General features: G+C 41.1%; 1 long non-coding RNA gene across 1 annotated transcript; it reads left to right on the top strand.

Moving 5' to 3' along the window:
- Nucleotides 1–4268: 4268 nt before the first annotated feature.
- Nucleotides 4269–7636, top strand: LOC128321732 (uncharacterized). Its single transcript, XR_008305283.1, has 3 exons — nucleotides 4269–4596; nucleotides 5828–6448; nucleotides 6612–7636. It is a non-coding gene; the product is annotated as an uncharacterized LOC128321732 (long non-coding RNA).
- Nucleotides 7637–16985: the final 9349 nt, after the last annotated feature.

Below are 16985 nucleotides of genomic sequence, written 5' to 3'. Positions count from 1 at the left end.
GGAAGTTGAGTAAGGGGTGTTCCTAATAAAGTGGCCTGTACGTATGAGTAAGGGGTGTTCCTAATAAAGTGGCCTGTATGTGTGAGTAAGGGGTGTTCCTAATAAAGTGGCTTGTATGTGTGAGTAAGGGGTGTTCCTAATAAAGTGGCCTGTACGTATGAGTAAGGGGTGTTCCTAATAAAGTGGCCTGTACGTATGAGTAAGGGGTGTTCCTAATAAAGTGGCCTGTACGTATGAGTAAGGGGTGTTCCTAATAAAGTGGCCTGTGTGTGTGAGTAAGGGGTGTTCCTAATAAAGTGGCCTGTATGCGTGAGTAAGGGGTGTTCCTAATAAAGTGGCCTGTATGCGTGAGTAAGGGGTGTTCCTAATAAAGTGGCCTGTACGTATGAGTAAGGGGTGTTCCTAATAAAGTGGCCTGTATGTGTGAGTAAGGGGTGTTCCTAATAAAGTGGCCTGTACGTATGAGTAAGGGGTGTTCCTAATAAAGTGGCCTGTATGTGTGAGTAAGGGGTGTTCCTAATAAAGTGGCCTGTACGTATGAGTAAGGGGTGTTCCTAATAAAGTGGCCTGTATGTGTGAGTAAGGGGTGTTCCTAATAAAGTGGCTTGTATGTGTGAGTAAGGGGTGTTCCTAATAAAGTGGCCTGTACGTATGAGTAAGGGGTGTTCCTAATAAAGTGGCCTGTACGTATGAGTAAGGGGTGTTCCTAATAAAGTGGCCTGTACGTATGAGTAAGGGGTGTTCCTAATAAAGTGGCCTGTGTGTGTGAGTAAGGGGTGTTCCTAATAAAGTGGCCTGTATGCGTGAGTAAGGGGTGTTCCTAATAAAGTGGCCTGTATGCGTGAGTAAGGGGTGTTCCTAATAAAGTGGCCTGTACGTATGAGTAAGGGGTGTTCCTAATAAAGTGGCCTGTATGTGTGAGTAAGGGGTGTTCCTAATAAAGTGGCCTGTACGTATGAGTAAGGGGTGTTCCTAATAAAGTGGTGTGTGTGTATGAGTAAGGGGTGTTCCTAATAAAGTGGCCTGTATGTATGAGTAAGGGGTGTTCCTAATAAAGTGGCCTGTATGTATGAGTAAGGGGTGTTCCTAATAAAGTGGCCTGTATGTATGAGTAAGGGGTGTTCCTAATAAAGTGGCCTGTATGTATGAGTAAGGGGTGTATGTAATAAAGACCTTTAAAATAAAACCTTGGATAATAGAATCACCGTTTTTCCACCTGATGATAAAAATATCAGCGATTAAACAAAATGTGCGCTTTATTTGGGGAAATAACAGAGAGGTGATGAAAATGGAAGTTTGATTTAAAGCTAAAGAACAAGGAGGACTGAATGCAGCTGAATTAGGAAATAAATGAAAGAGAGCATTTATAAGAGATTTATAAACACATTAATAACAGAACAGTGATTGTGCGGAAATTGCAGTTCCTGGGTTTGGCCACACGAGGGCAGTCAAGCTCCATCCAGCACAACACGCAGCGCCGCCTCAAACAGCCGGTAGGCCTCGTGTCCTTCCCACAGACACAGAGCTCATCAGCCTTATTACTGTGCACTGGATTATTCTGCCATAACAACTCCAACACACGGCTCTTCTCTACTCTTTACTACTACTACTACTATTATTATTATTATTAGTATTATTATTATTAGTAGTAGTAGTAGTATTTTTAATTTATTTTGTATCCTTTATTAAGAACATATCTTCAGGCCTCTCAGCACTTGACATGGAAATGTTAAAAAAAGGTTTAGATTTACTTTTATATCCGGATATCTGTAACAACTGGTTTGTGACAAAAAGTCCATTGTTAAAAACTCTATATAATGAAATAAACGAGTGAACGAATGAATAAATAAATAAAATTAAAACGCCTGTCTTGCATTTTTAAATCAAACTTTAAAAAGCTCTCAATTTGTTACAGTAATTCTTCAACATTACAAACTTTTAAATATACAAAAATAACTATTTACAGCATAGTCCAATCATGTTATTATACCTACATAGTTATTTCCCTTAAATATGGACAGAGATCATATTTTTAATAAAGACCATGGAGATTTATTTTAAGATCTTCGCTCCATTGTCCTTTGTCTTTTTAGTTCATTTAAGATTAGTTTAAAAAGCGTCTCAGCTGGGAGATGGCATTGCTTACTGATCATTGCACCTTGTTTTCCACATTTTATACTTAACAATACACATTATAAGCCAATAAAAATCTTTTATATTTTTGGCTATTTTTTTCCTCCAAATATTCCATACATTATTGTCTTTTCATTTATGTTTATATTCAGCTCTAGATTTTTGTGGGTTTTTTTGCCATATCTCAGCTGAGTGTGAGCAATTTCACTGTAAAATGTAATAAGTTGACTTTACCTAGAAAAAGTGAGGAAACCGATTGCTTTAAAATTTTCAAGTAAGCTGAACTTCAAAAATTAATTTAAGACAAAAAGCAACAATAAACTCCGGCAAAACATTGTTTATTTTTCTTCAGTTTTCTTCAGGCACTACAATGTACCAAACACTGCCATTCAGACATTCCTAAATGCCAAACATTATTCTTCAGTGTAACATTAACAATTCTTTGCACAACTCAAATGTGCAGTGCAACTAAAAACAATCTTTCTTTTACAATATAATCCAAATGCAGACTAATTACGACTGACGAGTGACTGTTTCAAACACAACACCCAAGAATCCTGACTTTTGTTCAACCACAAGCTTAACACAATCTCACACAGCATTGACTTCCATCAGCAGAAGGTTTTTAAGTGACTGTAGTTTTGGTTTCAGGGATTTATGTCCAAGGGAAAGAAACACTCTTTGCATAAAATCAAAGGTGTTCTTTAGTTGTGGAGGATACTCCAAATTTAGTGCATATATCAGCCCAAAAAGCGGCACATGGCATGTGGAAGATTTTCAGGATCATCCATCACTATGGCTCCTTCTAGAGTAATTGCTCTGTGCAAAGCCTCCAGATGCAGTGCTTGTGGAGAATCCTGGCTGTCTTCAGGTATCACGCTCAGAAATGTGGGCTGTGTCCCAATCACAGTCCTAATAAAGAACAGAAATATTACAATCCTAGTGACATTAAAAAGCACAGAGGACCGTCACCTCTCGCTCGAGCTTCACAACGCGCTTACATTTACATTTTCTCATTCTTCCTTCTCAAAACTAAAATGTGAACAAAAACAATAATGTCCTACTAAAGATGCCTTTAATATTTTTAATCTTTTTTTTAAGGCTCCTCATGAACGTGTTTGTCTTCCCCGCGTCTTTGCGCCCCTGCCGGTCACCTTCGCTAATGTTGGCGAGGTAAAGTAGTTTCTTGGTTAAAACAGAGCTTTAAGATTTTCATTTTTTTCTGATTTTTCTCCCATATGGAATGAACGGAGGATACACGGATTCTAGTAAATGTTAAACTGCTAATTTCCATCAACACAATCCAGCAATTTGATTATAATCCCACCACATCCACTGTCACTGTGTAACGCTAACTCATTTAATATGACTGTTACACGGTTGATTAATGTAAACTGACCAATTAACCAATTAAGCAATTAAACACTAGAACAAACAATATGCTTTTCCCCTCAGCTTCCAAATCGACTCCACCTGCAGGTAGAACTGCGCATGCGCCCCACAACTTTACAAAATCCTCATTATTTTAAGAAGAGGTTAATTGGATTTGATGCGTTTAATAAAACAAAGTTTAAAAAGTTGTCATTGCTTAGTACAGAAGGATCCTTTAATTGAAGCGCTATGTCGATGGCCCCAAGTCCAGCAGAAGCTGTAGGTTTGTAGAAAAGCTCCCGGTTCGTTACTTCCCTGTTATTGCCCCAGATAAAGCCAGCGCAAAGCTTGTTTCATTTCATTCCGCATTTATTGTCGGGAGGGAAAATGGCAGCTAAAAACATTAGTTTACATCATATGAAGGTCTTGCTTATTTGAATCCTAGTTTTATAATTCAGCAGCTTTCCAGTGATGGATTTCTGTCTTAATCTCCGCGACCACTCATTTTGCTGCTCAGATCCGGTTTAAGAACAACTCCGAAATAACAAGCGCTCCTCTCTCCGTGATAGAGCAACACAGCCGCTCTCTGATTGGCTGAGACCGTTGTGGCAGAAGGACCAATCACAAACACGCCGGCAAATTCCAGCGTCCGCCCACCGTTCTATTCTACTCTACACCCCTCCCACCCCCGTGTGTGACGCTGCCTCTGTGTGTGTGTGTGTGTGTGTGTGTGTGTGTGTGTGAGAGAGAGAGAGAGAGCATGAAAACAGACAGAAGGGAAAATAGACACACAAACGCACAAACTAACAAAACTATATACAGCGATATAGAGAAAAATAAATTCTTACTAGTTTGCCCATATGTTCATGTTATTCCTACAGCCTCTGTCACTGTTTTGGGATCAGGAATGAGGTTTTAGAAAGACGATCAGGAATCAAATCCACTAAAATCAACATCAGCCATCAGAGTATCATGTTATATAAGGCCTCTGGGCCGAGTTGAAGGAGAGCCGTGTCAGTGCTCTTGCTGTATTTGTGTTGTTTGTAGTCTTCTGAAGCTGCTGCCAGTGGTCAAAGCCTCCAGAACAGCTGAGTGAGTATTTTTATTTATAAATGTATTATTGCATGATTTGTTATGTTAATGTAACACTGAACGGCACTGTTTGGATTAAAGCTTGTTAGAAGTTACTCTAATCATCTTCAAATAAACACTTTTTACACTAACACATTATGGCTGCACTGAGGACTGGGCAAAAATCTTCATGATATGGATTATTTCAGAACTATTACAAATGAGAACACAAAAAAACATAACAATATGAATACAAATGATAAAAAGTAAATATTAAAATACTCTGCCTTTTAGGTACAAGTTCCGTATCTTTTGTTCTGTGTGACACAGTGTTGTGCTGAGTTTCACTCTGTCATGCTCCTCCTTGTTTTTTGTTTTTTTTCAATTTTCTCCCTAATTTAGTTATGGCTGATTCCCACCCTACAGTTCAGTCTTACGCCAACTGCATCTTTTCAAACTGCTCATGCTCACAGACGCCCATGATCAGTTAGTATCACTGTGATTGATAGGGGAGAGAGAGTATGCCACCCCTCCCTCCCTGAGAGAATGGACTCACTTGCTCACTGGGACTCCAGACCAATGATGGCTGTGGCATCGTTGGGATTTGAACTCACGATTTCTGGAAAATAGGATGAAAGCTTTTCTGTTGTGCCACTCAGGAGCCTTATTTTTGTAACAGCACACCACTAGTAGCTCCTATCCCTAACCTTGGTGAATTAAATCAGCTGCCATGAACTGGCTTTTACGGCATTGCTGATACAGAGGATACAGGAAAGATCTTTCAGTAGACATTATTCATTATTCTATTTTCTCATCCTACAATATGTATCACCATATCATACAGCCCTGTCTGCACTGAGGGACACATGAGAGAGAATAAGGATGCTTTCACACCTAAATTTGTTTGGTTTGGACAGATCAAACTTTCTCTTTAGTTTGGATCAGTTTGGACGTATGTGACTCCACCTGTACTCGGGTCCACACCAAACACCTGATCCAGTGTCTTTGTAAAATCGGAGGTCTCGTGGTGACTGATTTGTCACTGTATGAGCAAAGAGAACAACACACCAACTCTTTTACCATCTTTGTGAAATTCAACACTCATTGTAACTCACTGTATAACTAACTGTAAAGTACAACTAGTATTGGCATGTTATTAACTCGTAGTGTACAGTTCTATAATCCTTTATTATCTGTAATAAAATGCACTGTTTGAGATCAGTGTTCTGATTTTTCATTATTTCTCTTCCAGGCTGTGTGAGTGTAATCTGACAGAGGAAAGCTGTAGAGTTCTGTCCTCAGTTCTCAGCTCAAACTCCTCCAGTCTGAGAGAACTGGACCTGAGTCACAATAAACTGCAGGATTCAGGAATGAAGCTGCTCTCTGCTGGACTGGAGAATCCAGACTGTACACTGGAGACACTGTGGCACACACACACACACACACACACACACACACAGAAAGAGAGAGAGAGAGGGGGCACAGAGTTTTAATACACACACGCACATACACAATTTTATTAAATGCAGCAATATCTAGTTTTTGTAGTAACTGTAATAGTAGTGATCAGATATATTTCCATTGGTTTGTGTGTGAGATGGAGAGTAAATGTACTGTATATAAAGATTTTGTGTAGTTCATGTTTTCAATGCTAAAACTGAGTGTGTTAAGTGTGAGAAGGTTTTCTTTCTTGCAGGATGAGTTACTGCCGTATTACAGATGAAGGTTGTGCTGCTCTGGCTTCAGCTCTGAGGTCAAACTCCTCATCACACCTGAGAGAACTGAATCTGTACTATAATAATCCAGGAGAATCAGGAGTGAAGCTGCTCACTGATCTACTGAAGGATCCACACTGTAACCTGAAGAAACTACAGTGAGTTACTGACCTAATGTCTCTTTACTGTACTGTATGATTTTGAATAATATTCACTGTGTACTATATAACATTGACAGTTTGTGTGTGTGTGTGTGTGTGTGTGTGTGTGTGTTTATACTGATCTTGTTTGTTTACACTGATGCTCTTCTCTCTCTTTAAGCATAAAGTATGATAAACTCACCAGGACTGGCGTATGACAGGAGTCTCACCTCAAAGCTCTTTTCCAGGATAAAGCAGTTTTGGTGAAGCGTTAGAACCCGTCCCACATTTCCAGCAGTTTGCGAGCTGAATCATTCATATTCACATGTAGAAGTTCCATAACAATAACCGTGACTGATCACATCCTTTTATCCACTCAGCTACAAGTTACTTCAGGCTTTAATAACATATTTTACAATCCAAAGTCAAATCCTTCAGCATCTACACACAACACAGAGATATCATCACATCATCACACTGATTACACAAATACACATCCATGTGTTGTAGCTGTTTATAGCTTATTTTTAGCTCCTTATTTCTATCTGACATTTGTTTCTCCACTGATGATTGATTCACAGTTGTGATATTGATATATATTTTTTCCTCTTAAAATGATTTTCAGACCTCTGTTCTTTGTTTGCTAATCTGTGATTAATGGTAACCATGGTAACAGGTGGTTGCTTGATTTGTTGTTATAGTGATAAATTGACCTCACTTCTATCTGACTGGTTCCTTGGGTCCAGACCAGCAGGGTTCTTTTCCCAGACTTGAATAGTTTTTGCTGAACAATACCTAGATATTTTCTGGTGAAAAAGTACAGAACAGTTCCAGCACTGGTACCTTATTTCAGTACAAAAACATACACATTATCTGATTCTACATGAAAATATGTTTTGAGTTCAAAATGTAAGCTCACATAACTGAGCATGACATCACTTCCTGTACACATGACTACAATGAACAACTGAAGCTGAAGAATGTAGAAGCAGCTGAAATGTTATGATATCAGATTGTACTGATTTTTTCATCACAGAGAGTCTCATGAAGAACAGAAGCGTGAAATAAAACTCTGCCTTCCTTCCTGCTAATAATCATTATGATGATGTAAAGAGATTAATAATGTTCTTCTCTGGTGATCAGTTCACACCATGCCAGGATTCATTATTCTGTAATCTCACACCAGCTAATTACAGTAAACACGTATTTGAGTGTAAGTAAGCAACGTCTATCACTTCGTCAAAGTTTGACTGTTTAGGATGTTTAGATTTTTTAAAAACTGTAACTGAAAAGCTTTAAGTACATGCACTGTATGCATTCCTGTCATTTAATACAGTTTAGTATAAATGTTGTATACACTCACTGTCCACTTTATTAGGAACACCTGTACACACAGTCATGCAGTATATTGGTAATTTGTAACATGAAATATACAATATATAAGCAAATATGCAAAAAAAGAAAAATATATATATATATATATATATATATATATATATATATATATATATATATATATATATATATATAATTTTAATTTATTTATCCTCCTGAGACTCCATAGTGTTTACTGTGGGACACTGAGCCTCATTTTCTGTTTATTAACTGTAGCAAACCTTACGGGTTTGGGCGGAAATGAGGAAGCAGGAAGCAGGATTAGGAACGACTCAGGGGTTTTATTCTCCAGTTTCACTGTCGCTTTCAGAGGTCTATTTTATTTACACACACGGCTCTGTGCTGGTTAATTCATTCTCTCTCTCTCTCTCTCTCTCTCTCTCTCTCTCTCTCTCTCTCTCTCTCTCTCTCTCTCTCTCTCTCTCTCTCCTTCTGCACTCGTTAGTAGAATTCCCCACAGGTGTGCGTTCCTTACCGCTCACCTTCTCCGGCTCCGCCCTCCATTCACAAACTGGTGCTCGACCACGCCCCCGCTTCCACAGCACTTTTCTTTTTTGTGAACTCGGTGAAAGTGAACTCAATTTTAGCTTCATCTGATCATAGTATGTTTCTTATCTATGCTAATGAGAGTTCTGAGGTAGTTTTGGCTGAACAAGTTCTCATTAGTTTGGCCAATTTTACTTCATTAGTCAACACAACAGAGCAGCTTGTTCAGCAAAGTATGATTTAGTCACTAGCAGAATGGAGCAGTAAAAGGTTGAGTGCTATTGTAATCAGATACTTAAGTTTATTGAATTGAGAAGATGATTTGTTTATTTACAGCATAACGAACTCCAGCACTTATTCCATTTCAAGTACAGAAGCGATCCATAATTAACCAGAAGAAATAGGAATAGTGTCGCTCAGATTCAGTCACGTGTAGCAAACACTCCTGACATTTCCCCTGGATAATTCCCATCAGCTCGTCCTTCTGCATCGTATCACTGCGACAGATGTTGGAACAGCTGGCTTATGTGGATTACTGCAAACACACACATACACACTTCATCCACCTGATGATATGCTTCAGAACATTACTGCTGAAATATTGAACATGTGAGAGGAGAAAGAGTGTCTCACCTCATCAGAGGGCCAGGAAATGTTCAGTTCTTCCCATCAGACACGTATTTATCATCACATTGCAGGACATTGGACTCCATCTGGAGTTAAACTGAGGAAGAGCAGAGAAAGAAATTTTGTTCACCATGGCTGTAACTAGCTAAAAGTACACTGAGGTGTGGAGCTCAGGAGTTTCAGTATGTTCTACCTGTCCAGCATGAATGATGATCAGCTCCTTCTTCAGGATGAGAAATAAAAACCTCAGAACAGTTTTTCATCATGAGCAAGGCCATCATCTTCACTAAGCTTTTTGAAATCTATCAGTTTATATGGTTATGCTGATTTATATGCTTTAAATTATTTTGAATGAATTGAAAGGCAGTTTTATTTTTATTTTCACTATTCATTTTCATAAAAGTGAGAATTTCTCACTTATAAACTTATCAATGTTAATAAACAGAAATGAGGCTTGTTGTCCCACAGTAAACATCTCATGAGGATAAATAAATTAAAAACACCTTTATTTTTTGCTTATTTTCTTATATATTGTATATTTGATGTTATAAATTGCCAATATACTGCATGACTGTGTACAAGTGTTCCTAATAAAGTGGATAGTGAGTGTATACAGCATATATACAAAACTGTATTAAATGACAGGAATACATACAGTGCATGTACTTGCAAGCTTTTCAGTTACAGTTTTAAATATCTTAAATAGTCAAACCTAGATGCAGTGAGAGATGTTACTTTCTAGTTCAGCTCTTTCACTTATTTTATCACAAGAGCGTACTTACACTCAAATACGTGTTTACTGTAATTAGCTGGTGTGAGATTACAGAATAATGAATCCTGGCATGGTATGAACTGATCACCAGAGAAGAACATTATTAATCTCTTTACATCATCATAATGATTATTAGCAGGAAGGAAGGCAGAGATTTATTTCACGCTTCTGTTCTTCATGAGACTCTCTGTGATGAAAAAATCAGTACAATCTGATATCATAACATTTCAGCTGCTTCTACATTCTTCAGCTTCAGGTGTTCATTGTAGTTATGTGTACAGGAAGTGAGGTCATGGTAAGTATTGTGAGCTGACGTTTTGAACTCAAGACATATTTTCATGTTGAATCAGATAATGTGTATTTTTTTTAACTGAAATAAGGTACCACTGGAACCATTCTGTACTTTTCACCAGAAAATATCTACTTATCGTTCAGCAAAAACTATTCAAGTCTGGGAAAAGAACCCTGCTGGTCTGGACCCAAGGAACTGGTCAGATAGAAGTGAGGTCAATTTATCACCATAACAACAACTAAAGAAACAGAGCTCTTACCATGGTTACCATTAAAAACAGATTAACAACAAAGAACAGAGGTCTGAAAATCATTTTTAGAGGGAAAAAAAATTTAAATCAATATCACAACTGTGAATCAGTGATCAGTGGAGACACAAATGTTGATGAAGCTAAAAATAAGCTATAAACAGCTACAACACATGGATGTGTATTTGTGTAATCAGTGTGATGATGTGATGATATCTCTGTGTTGTGTGTAGATGCTGAAGGATTTGACTTTGGATTGTAAAATATGTTATTAAAGCCTGAAGTAACTTGTAGCTGAGTGGATAAAAGGATGTGATCAGTCACGGTTATTGTTATGGAACTTCTACATGTGAATATGAATGATTCAGCTCCCAAACTGCTGGAAATGTGGGACGGGTTCTAACGCTTCACCAAAACTGCTTTATCCTGGAAAAGAGCTTTGAGGTGAGACTTCTGTCATACGCCAGTACTGGTGAGTTTATAATACTTAATTCTGAAAGACAGAGAAGAGCATCAGTGTAAACAAACATCAGCATAAGCACCATCACATACAAACACACAGTAAAAGTGACAATATTATGCAGCATACAGTGAATATTATTTAAGCATTAAACAGAAGATATTTGTCTGTTCCTACTTTATTCCTAATCATCCATGAAGCAGCATGTTTATAATTTCATATCATACAATACAGTACAGTAAAGAGGCAGTAAGTCAGTAACTAACAGTAATGTCTCCAGTTTACAGTGTGGATCCTTCAGTAGATCAGAGAGCAGCTTCACTCCTGATTCTCCTGGATTATTATAGTACAGATTCAGTTCTCTCAGGTGTGATGAGGAGTTTGACCTCAGAGCTGAAGCCAGAGCAGCACAACCTTCATCTGTAATACGGCAGTAACTCATCCTGCAAGAAAGAAAACCTTCTCACACATAACACACTCAGTTTTAGCATTGAAAACATGAACTACACAAAATCTTTATATACAGTACATTTACTCTCCATCTCCCACACACAACTATGAAAATATGTCAAATCACTACAAGTATAATAAATTACCACAGGTGAAAACCGGATGTTTATTAAATTTCTCTGTGTGTGAGATAACAAATTCTGATAGCGTGTCCAGTGAACTTTTCTGATCCTTCTGGAATGTAACAAACACAGAAGCTGAAGTAACTTTGATAAAATATTATTAGGTGGCTGTTGTTGTCAACAGTAAATAACAGTTTCTTGATTTGGGAAAAATGTTGTTTTAAAACATAGTTAGCTTTTTTACTCAGTAACATTAGATAAGAAATAGAAAGCTTTCCAGAAAATTCCACAGGACATCTGGTTCAGGAGTTGAATAAAGTTATATAATTAACAAATGCTAATAAATAAATAAATAATGAATGAATAAATAAATGTGTTATAATTGTGAATGAAAAATGTTTTCTTTTTCAACAGCAATGATTTTTTCACTGTTTTTCAGTGCATAGTGATAGGGTTCACAAGAAAAACCCTTTGGTACAGACCACACCCACTTCCTGTTTAAACCTGAATAAGAAAACAGTTGCAAATATTTTGAGCACTAAACAGATAGAGATAATAGCATTGTGTTACACCTCTAGCAGAGACACAAGATCTAAACAGCTATAATTACAATTCATAAATATAATTTTTATTTATTCATGATATATGATTAATCTAGAAAGTAAATCTGATCCTCACAAACACATTTCAGTTTCTTACAAACATTTAAATCATATTTTAAAATGTATAGCTACATAAAACACACAATCATTTCTGTATGTAACATTTGGTGGTAAAGTGATAATCTGTGTGTGTGTGTGTGTGTGTGTACCTCAGTATCTCCAGTGTACAGTGTGGAGTCTCCAGGCCAGCAGAGAGCAGCTTCACTCCTGAATCCTGCAGTTTATTGTCACTCAGGTCCAGTTCTCTCAGACTGGAGGAGGTTGAGCTGAGAACTGAGGACAGAACTCTACAGCTTTCCTCTGTCAGATTACACTCACACAGCCTGGAAGAGAAACGATGAAGTGTTTGATTTATTTATCTGATTGTGAAATGAGGTGTTTCCATCAGTTGGGAAATAAATTGTCTACCTGAAAACAAGGTTCTAATGTCAGGATAAAAATATAAAATGAACAGCCTGTGTATAAACTTGGACTGCTCTTGGACAGATCCATGTGTCTCAGCTCATATGAAACGATTTATTTAACTTTCTGAAACAAGATAATAACAGAGAGGCCACTCTGAACAAACACGTCTCTTTTTTTCTAGCAGAGAGTTTTTCATACAGTGTGTTCAGCAGCTCTGGGGAAAGTTCTGCTGGAGATCATTTACACATTTAAACACTGTCCTTTACTGCTTCATTACAGTGTGTTTAATCTCACTTCATTTTTTGCTATCTGACAGAACCATACAGAAGAGAGGAGGAGAGGACAGAAGAGACAGAGACAGGGAGAAAGGGAAAGAGATGGATAGAGGTAGAGACACAAGATCTAAACAGCTATAATTACAATTAGCTATAATAAGTAATAAGTACAGTTTTTATTTATTCATGATATAGAATCTAGAAAGTAAATCTGATTTTCACAAATACATCTCAGTTTCTTACAAACATTTAAAGCATATCCTAAAATTTACAGCTACATAAAAAACACACAATCATTTATGTACCTCAGTTTCTCCAGTGTACAATGTGGATTCTCCAGTCCAGCAGAGAGCAGCTTCACTCCTGAATCCTGCAGTTTATTGTGACTCAGGTCCAGTTCTCTCAGACTGGAGGAGTTTGAGCTGAGAACCGAGGAGAGAACTCTACAGCTTTCCTCTGTCAGATTACACTTCCACAGGCTGAAAGAGAAATGATGAAATATCAGAACACTGATCTCAAATACACAAACACAGCCATAATACAACTAAAATTTAACATGTAACAGAAATGTCTGTGTGTTTCTCTCACACACAGAAATCAGAGGGCCTGACACCACATCAACGCATTTACAGGCCAATACTAGTCATAGTGTACAATATATATATATATATATATATATATATATATATATATATATAAAATGTATTGTTCAACCCTAAGGGTTTAATTATTGAGATATTGATCCCATCTAATCACCACCAGCCGCCACTGCTAACATGCCAATACTTGTTGTACTTTACAGTGAAGTCAATAGGCCAATTTCTCTGATGTTATCTGTCCTCATCTAACTGGTACCATGTCCAGCTTTATAACATATTCTGATAGTGTGTCCAGTCAACTTTTCTGATCCTTCTGGAATGTAACAAACACAAAAGCTAAAGTAAATCTGATCAAAAATTATTAGGTTGCTGTTGTTGTCAATAGTAAATAACAGTTTCTTGATTTGGGAAAGAAGTTGCTGTTCTGAAACATATTTAGCTTTTTTACTCAGTGTGATGGCGGGCCGGCAACCCACGCGCAAAAGAAGCGCAGCGCTCCTCACATGACCACCGGCAGGGTGCTGAACAGACAGAGCTGATTCAGCACCCCCATCATTTTGGACAGCCTGAGCACACGTGACTGCGAGACGGAGCGAGGAAACTCAACTTGGCTGGCAAGTAATGAGTGCGGCGGCTGCAATCTACCCTCCAGCAGAAGACAAGTATAAAAGGCCACTCTCAAGATAGATTAGGGGAGGCTATGCAGTGCACTAATCTCTGTTTCTTTCTCTCACATAGAGGCCGACGTCAGCGAGGAAGATGAGGGCAAACCTCTGCCCGGTGACCTCTGCCCTGTTTGAGAGCAACCGCCGTGCTCTTTATGTCTTGCTGCCATGCTGCTGCTGCCTGCTCCCTGCGCTCGTCTCGGGGATGACCACGCCCTCACCTCACTTCACCAGCCACCTTCACCTTCACCCCCACTTACTTGCTGCACCAACTTATAAAATAAAGAGCTTGTTCCCCTTCCTCCTGCCTCATGCTCTCTGTGTTCCCGTGTTGTTACAGTGGTGAAGAATGCGGGCATGAACAAAGACCCCGGCATCAAGATGGACCATGTATTCCAACAGTTCCTGCAAATCCATTTACAGCAGGAGGCAGTGACCCAGGAGCTGGGCTGAGGCCTCCCGTTTGCCACCTAAGAGCTGCTGGAACTGAGGAAAGGGCTGCCCGACACTGCAATCCCCCTCTCCAACCCCTGCCGAGAGGCCCAGTGCCTCCTTACCAAGCTCACCAGCAAAGATAGAGGCATACCTAATCACGTTTGAGTGAGTTGCCCAGCATGAAAACTGGCCCAAGGAGGACTGGGTCCACTCCCTTACTCCTTTCCTCATAGGGGAGGTCCAGCTGGCCTACCACACACTTTCCCCTGATAAGGCTACCCAGTATGACCTGGTGAAGAAGGAGATCCTCCTACGCTGCAGCCTCTCTCCAACCAGTGTAGCGGCAGAGTTCCACTGCTGGAATTACAGCCAGAGATCCTCTCTGCTGCCGAGGTCATTGAGAAGGTGGCCATGGACCAGTTCCTGAGGGCTTTGCCCCCCAAGAGCTGAAAGTCGTAGGTCTGATGGGTGCCCACAATCTCCAAGAGATGCTGGAGACACAGGAGCGAGCGATAGCCACCCTGGATATTGGCAGGGGCGAGTGAAGAGAGTTCTCCCGGCCTCCGCTGAAGAGATGCCTTCGACCAGCACTCCCAAGAGGAGGGGAGATCCAGCCAAAATCGCTCTGCCTACGGAACCATCAGTGACGAGTCCAAGCCTACCGCGCCGGACCCCGCCACCACTCGACGTGCTGACAAGGATGTGTGCTCCATAGAGTCACCCCTCCCAGCCTCCCGACCATCCCCATCAGGGTCAACAGCAGGCCAGTCTTGGCCCTCCTAGACTCAGGGAGCACCGTCACCTTGGCCCGGCCTTCCCTCCTGTCCGCCCCCAAGACCACTGGCTCCCTGACAGTCACCTGTGTGCATGGGGACTTGCGTGAGGTACTAGCGGCCTGAGTCAGCATGAGACACAAAGCCAGGGAATGGCCGCTGCTTGTGGGCCTCATGCCAGAACTCCCCGTGCCTTTGTTCCAGGGATGTTCCTGGGATGAACAACATGGCCGGGGGCCCAGGGGGCCTGCATGGTCCAGAGCGAGGGAGATGCCAGGGCAACCTCAGCAGATGAGACCGCCATCACCACTACCCCTGTCACCTCTGTGTTTTCCCAGGTCACCTGGGAGGGGAATTTCAGCCAGGAGCAGAAGGAGGAAGACTGACTGAAGCGCTGTTGGAGCCAGGTGCAGGTCATTGAGAGAGTCTCCCAGAATCCCGAGCAGTGACTCCCAGCAACCCACTTCCTGGTACACGGGGGGCCTCATGTACTACAAGACAGGGCATCAAGGGCAGCCCTGCAAGCTGCTGCTGGTTCCATGCAGCCAAACTATGCCCTCATGCACCTGAGGTCTATGCGTTCTGCCAGCAGTGCCCCCAGTGTCAAAGAACTACCCCCTATAGGCCTGCTCCTGCACCCCTCATTCCTCTACCCACTATCGGTGTTCCCTTCGAGAGTATAGGCATTGGCCTCATGGGGCCACTGCTGAAGTCTGCCCAGGGCCACAACCACATTCTTGTCATCATGCACTATGCCACTTGATACCCTGAAGCAGTCCCACTTTGGAAGACCACCTCCCGGAACATCGCCCATGAGCTCCTCCTCCTCTTCAGTCAGGTTGGAATTCCCAAGGACATCCTCACCGACCAAGTTACGTCCTTTATGTAAAACTAATGGTGGATCTGTGTCGGCTGTTACAGGTGAAGCACCTGAGGATGACCGTCTACCACCTCCCAGACAGATGGAAGGGTTCAACCAAACGTTGAAGAGGAGGAGGGTGGTAGACAAAGAGGGGAGGAACTCGGACCTTCTCCTCCTCTACGTCCTCTTCACTGTCCGAGAGACACCCCGGGCTTCCACTGGGTTCAACCCCTTTGAACTTCTCTTTGGACGGAGACCTCGAGGACTGCTGGACGTGGCCCGGGAGGCATGAGAAGAGCAGCCCTCCCCCTACCGTTCCCTCATCAATCACATCCAAGATATGCAAGAGCGGCTCAACAGAGAGACGCCCATCATCTGGGAGCACATGGAGGCTGCTCAGCAAGAACAGAGGAGAACCTACAACAGACCAGCCCAACCCTGCGAATTATGGCCCGGAGACCAGGTCCTCCTCCTCCTTCCCAATGCCTCCTGTAAATTTCTGGCTCACTGGCAAGGCCCCTATACAGTCCTTGAAAAGGTGAGCACCGTCAACTACTGCCTGCAGCAACCAGGTAAGTGCGCCGACACCCAACTTTATCATATCAATTTGATGACAAAATGGACTGAACCTGTCCTTGAGGTGTCTGCGTTTGCGAGTCTTTCTACAGATCTTTCGGAGTGTACCTTGGTCCACTGAGGAGAGGAGCTCACCCCGGACCAAAGCCAGGAGATGTCAGAGCTGCTGGACTACAACATTAAAACCCCACCGGGAGCTGTGGTCAGACAGCAGCCCTACTGCATCCCTGAGGCCCACCGTAAGGCAATCAAGGAGCAAGTCAGCCGGATGCTTAGAGATGGTGCCATCGAGGAGTCCATCAGCCCCTGGTCAAGCCCCATAGTTGTGGTGCCCAAGCCCAACGGAAGCATCTGGATATGTAATGACTTCAGGCAGCTCAAACAGGTTTTGGAATTTGACAGCTACCCCCTTCCTATGGTTGACAACCTGGTGGAGCGTTTGGCGAGGACCC

This window comes from Pangasianodon hypophthalmus, chromosome 19 (assembly GCF_027358585.1).
Source record: "Pangasianodon hypophthalmus isolate fPanHyp1 chromosome 19, fPanHyp1.pri, whole genome shotgun sequence".
NCBI classification, from domain to species: domain Eukaryota; kingdom Metazoa; phylum Chordata; class Actinopteri; order Siluriformes; family Pangasiidae; genus Pangasianodon; species Pangasianodon hypophthalmus.
The sequence above is the reverse complement of the archived record's forward strand: the minus strand, read 5'-3'. Positions and strand labels throughout refer to the sequence as shown.